At 36.9% G+C, this 6,000-nt stretch overlaps 1 pseudogene; it reads right to left on the reverse strand.

Annotated features, from left to right (window-relative positions):
* Nucleotides 1-2,956: 2,956 nt before the first annotated feature.
* On the reverse strand, nt 2,957-5,596 carry LOC149168538 (calmodulin-like; annotated as a pseudogene).
* Between the last annotated feature and the right edge of the window lie 404 nt (nt 5,597-6,000).

Raw genomic sequence — 6,000 nt, forward strand, 5'->3', positions numbered from 1 at the left:
CCTCACCAATCTGAATCTGAAAATGATATGTTGATCTCCACCATATAATCAACACAGCTACAGATATGCAATATATTATACACAACACTATAGCACCCACTCATAGCCTCATACATACACACACCATCAATCAAAAAATACATCCTTCTCACACAACTATAAACTAAAATATCCTCCACAATCTCAAAACCAATACCATGGTTATACCAATACCATGGGCTCTTGTACCATGATAATCTTAGCTCAATACCTTGGGTAAATACCATGGTTATGCCAATACAACAAACCCTTGTACCATGGTAATCTCTAGCTCAATAACATAGGTAAATACCATGGTTATGCGAATACCACGAACCCTTCTACCATGGTAATCTCCAAGTCAATACCATAGGCAGATAAAATGGTAATACCAATACCTGTAATTCCAAAACCAAGTGTCGACATGGACCACACACAAACCAATACTAAGGTAATTCCAAGCATCTGTGATACACCAAACACCATCTAGTGTCTAAACAACCATACCATCTTCACATAATCCAAGCACACACACATCATATTCAAGTCAAACTGCAACACGATAATCTGCCAACACATGCTCTAATTAACATCAATGCCAACCATCAATCGCTGCAACTAACAACAACATCAACAATGGCATCATCAATGCCAACAATCTCCCCCTTTGGCATTGATGACAACCCCTGTTGAACCATCAATCTGATGTTGGCCTCTAAAACTAATCTCCTCATGCTCTCCCCATTTGACATCAATGGAAAAGGCTTCACCTCAACAATGATGAGACTGATAAAAAATCTCCTTGGACATTAGTTGGGTCAAGAAGAAATGACCATAAATCACTCTGTCATGAAGCAGCAATAGAAAACTCAACCCTCATATGAAGTAGTAGTAATAAAGAATGTAGTCTAGTAACAACAAACCCAATCAACCGCTCCAACTACCTCAACAACAACAGTACATCATAAGCACCAACAACAACACTCTCTCCATAAGCATCATCAACACATATCAAAACTGTCAACAAAAACATCCTCCTTTACGTTACGCACCCATTCACCACTTTTCTTGTTGTGCCCCACGCCCGCATGCATATCATTTGAGTGAGCACATTTGCTAGGAGGGGGCAATTATTTTGAATAAGTAAATCCGATTCTGACTCACTTTCTTTCCCGAGATGCAAGCCTCACAATTCATTCACTCACACAGATACATGAATGATAGCTATACGTAATAACGCTTCCATAGCGAGATGAGATAATGAGATTCAATTTGGTCAGCCTTTTCCTAGTTTTTCTATTTTTTCTTCTGATGAGGTGATATCCCACTCTAAGTAAAAAAGTGGTTCAATCAGCCTGCGACATAACCATCAGCAACACATCATATTAATCATAGCAGCAACAACATCACTCTAACCAATGCATAACAACTGAAAATATGATAATCCTCAAGCAACAACACAATATCCACCTAGTCAGCAAGCACATGCAAGACATGCTCCCCCTAAACATGATAACATCAAACAATATTAACACGCCAACAACAAACTCATGCATCAACTCCATCTATTCCAAGATCAATCTTAGGCCAAAAACAACATGCCATCATCATCATCATTCTCTAACTCAATGAATACTAGGAGCATCTTTTGACAAAAACACAGTAGTAGCAAGCATGATGACAAAGGCAATATAAGTCCCTCAAACAATAATCATTACCATCCAAGTCAAGCAGCTTTATGACAATAAATTTGCATTCCAATGCAATAATAGAAAATAACTACCATTGAAAATTATTTGGGGTTTAACACTACATAAGTCAGAATGATTTACTTTGGAGAAAACTAATATTAATATTGGAGAGCAATAGAGACAAGGTATGTTGTTTACTATAGTAGACCGAGTTAAATATTTCAATGGTCTATGCTTCCAACTACTCTTTTCATATGATCGATAAGAGAAAATGGAAAAAATAATAGGTGTGATAATAGAAGCAATAGAAGAAAATAGTTTCAGATTGACTGCAATGAAGATTGTTTGTAATAGACTGTATTCTTAATATTCACATTTGCTATCTATGAAAATTGTTACATTGACACTTTGCACTCAAAGTTGTATTTCATCATTTATCATCATTCAAGTTATTAACAGTCTCTCTCATCTCAACAAACTGAGGTAACTAAGAAAATTTTAAATTAAATTGACCAAATTAATCCTAGACATATTTAGCATATTTAAAATGATCAAAATAATTAAATGTTTAGCAAATTTTGTATGACTGCACACGACTAAAACCAGCCTAGATCCATCTTAACATCGGATCTATCAAGCGCTGAGAGGGATCAAATCTCTTGAGGTGCAAACCTTTCATGAAGTTTTACACTCAAAAAATAGGTTCGCACCTAGAGAGATTTGATCCCTCTCGGCGCTTGATAGTTCCGGTGTTAAGATGGATCTAGGCTGGTAAATAATATTATGGGCACTGTTTAAACCTGTAACTTTTGAAACAAGATAAATTGTAATCACTACCGTACTTGAAAAGTAATGGCTCTTCTCTGCGCATTCCTTAAAGAAAACAATATTTACCAAACCCTAAATTCCAGGTGTTGTAGTTTTTGACCAGGTCAATAGTTTTAAATATTTTATTTGTCCCATGACTATTTCAAAGCCTACTTATTTAAATATTGTTTTTGATATGGTCAAATGCCCAGACCACCAAATTGAAACTCGCTAATCATGGACTAGATTTGTTAAAGGATCACTTCACCCTAAAAGACTGGATTTACGTATTCCATTCATTAGTGAAAAATATCGTGCATGTTCATCATTTGAAACTTCAATAATACCTTTCTCGACCCTTTCCACAGCAAGGAAAACAATTCACTCTTCCCCCAACACACACACACACACACACACACATATATCACCTTACATTCATCTCATTTTGCGAACATCATCGTGACAAAATCCTCATAGTTGACTTGACCATATCCATCAACAGCCTCACGGACCATCTCATCAACTTCTTCGTCAGTTAGGTTTTCTCCCAAGCTGGTCATCACATGCTGCAGCTTGGTTGTAGATATGAAACCATTTTGATCATTGTCAAAAACCTTGAAGGCCTCTTTCAACTCTACCTCTGTTAGGCCCCTATACTACTAGTGTAACCCCTTATTGTTATTAGTACAACCCCCTTATTATATTGGTGTACCCATGTAGTCCCCATATTGTTATTATTGTGCCCCATAGAAGCCCACTATTGTTATTATTGTGCCCTTACATTATTATTGTTATGTCGGCTTTGATTATATTATGACCCCTTAGACTCCTATATATAGAAAGGAGGTCTTTTCATTTGTATCATCAAAGAATCATTCATTTGTGTAATGTAAAGGAGGTTGCCCCCTCGAAGAGGTTGAATTCTAAGGCGTTGATCTATCTTTTCTATCTTTTTGTGAGTTGGTTTCATAACATTTGGTATCAGAGCTTTGGATTCTAGGGTTTCGCTACTCCAAACAGGTCATCGTGACATTTGCGCTATAACTTTTTCTCTGCGACATTTCAGATGCTAAAAAAACCCCATTTGGATTGAAATCATTTTGCACCTTGGGTCCGAATTTCAGAGCTTTTCACGCTATATTTATGGAGATATGATCTGAGGAAGTTGGCATTTTTGCAGACTCCCGAATTACATTCCAAACAGGTGACCTAGGGAAAATCATCATAACTTTCTCTCTGAGAATCAGATTGAAATTTTGTAAGAAGGTACAAAAAGAGAACGGACTGTAGTTTCTTGTATATATTTTTCAGAGCTAAAGGTCAAAACAGTGACACGTGGCACGTCGTACAAGTTCACTCTACTGAACTAGTCTATAATCAGGTCACTGTGGGAGATTTGGCTTAACTCTTCCTTGGAGAATCCAATTTGGATCAGACTGGTGGCATTGGAAAGAGGACACAGAGGGCTACTTCAGATCGCAATTTCAGAACTGGAAGAGCTGAAAGTACAGAGTTATAGTCATTTCAATATTGAGCTCCTAAAATCAAGAAAAGGCGATATGAGGAAGTTTGATGGCAAGGATCTGGTAAATTGGATACTTCAAATGAAGCAATATTTTGATCTACATGGTGTACCATTGTTACAAAAGGTATGTATTGCATCTTCATATTTAGAACTGGATCAATTTTTATGGTATAAATGGTTTTGTTCTCTTAAACAACTTGTTACGTGGTCAATTTTCACGGACGAAATGATAGCACATTATGAGGATACAAAGAGAAACACCTTCTTTAGAGAAATATCACAACAATTGGAAAGAGTAAAAGGGCTTTGTTACATAGTGGAAAGTAAAATTATGGCAACAAGGAAGTCTACCCCTCACAACTATAAAGATGGAAGTGTTGTTTCTCCTAGCCTTCCACATCATACAAGGGTTACACCACAACAATTGGAAGAAAAAAGAGAAAAAGGGCTTCGTTACAATTGTGATAGCAAATGCACTAAAGGTCATAAGTGTGCTAAGAAGAAATTATTTTACATAGAGTATGAAGAGGAGGAAGAAAAGGATCAAGAAACATCAAAAGAAGAGGATATATGCCAGGACCCAACCCCAAAGAAAGAAGAAATGAATCAGACCATATCTTGTAAAGCATTGTTTTGTGCTATTTCTATTATCCAACTACATTGGATAAACGAAGCAAGGGATGAATGGAAGAAGGACAAAGAAGTGTGGCCATTCATTCAAAAATTGCAGAATATCCCAATTCAAACAATATTGCCAGAACTTGAAGAGGAAGGAAAAATCATATTGGAACCTGGAGCAATCACAGAAAAAAGAACCCGACAGCTACGAAATCGATCAATTTCAGAGTATCTCATCAAGTGGAAGAACCTACTGCCGAATATTCCAGATGGCAGGACAAGAATTTTCTACAGAAGCATCAAGAACTACTTGAGCGTTGAGGACAACAATTTTTGAAGGAAAGGGGCATGTTAGGCCCCTATACTACTAGTGTAACCCCTGATTGTTATTAGTACAACCCCCTATTATATTGGTGTACCCATGTAGTCCCCATATTGTTATTATTGTGCCCCATAGAAGCCCATTATTGTTATTATTGTGCCCTTACATTATATTGTTATGTCAGCTTTGATTATATTATGACCCCTTAGACTCCTATATATAGAAAGGAGGTCTTTTCATTTGTATCATCAAAGAATCATTCATTTGTGTAATGTAAAGGAGGTTGCCCCCTCAAAGAGGTTGAATTCTAAGGCGTTGATCTATCTTTTCTATCTTTTTGTGAGCTGGTTTCATAACAACCTCTGAGTTAGTATCCTTCATCTTTCAAGCCATGAGAATCAAGAACTCTGGAAAATCAATTATCCCATTTCCATTTCCATCAGCATCAACTTCACTGATCATGTCTTATAGTTCAGCTTCAATTGGATTCTGTCCTAGAGAGCATATAACAGTGCCCAATTATTTGGTGGTATTGCAGCCATCGCCATCTTTGTCAAATAGACTAAAAGCCTCCTTGAAATCTACGATCTAATCCTCGCTCAACTGCTCTGCCATCTGCACTCGATAGTCCGATTGAAACAAGAAAACACAAATTGATTAGCTTCGCAAAAATACCAAAGAGAAAATTGTGGTGTATGATGAAATCCCTCGCAGCTTTTAAACTCGATCGACTGAGAAACGAAAGTGCACCCTGAAATTGATGTTAGAAAAATTCACAGGGCAGAGGAGAGGAGTCTGGCTCAGAATTCGGTAAAGTCAACTTCAGTTGCAGTGAGGATATCACAACTACACAGAGACTTAATTAAAACATAGAAAATAACTCAAAAATGGAAAATATCTCACGGAAAAACAGAGAAAACAAAAAGGTGTAAATCTACTCATGAAGGTTTAAAACCATATCACAATGGAGGGTGTGGCTCCAAGTGAAAACAAAAAAACTTAATGTGATTTACGCTTCA

This window comes from Pinus tabuliformis, chromosome 4_2 (genome assembly GCF_031772625.1).
Source record: "Pinus tabuliformis cultivar Carrire ecotype Pingquan chromosome 4_2, CPIR1, whole genome shotgun sequence".
NCBI lineage: Eukaryota > Viridiplantae > Streptophyta > Pinopsida > Pinales > Pinaceae > Pinus > Pinus tabuliformis.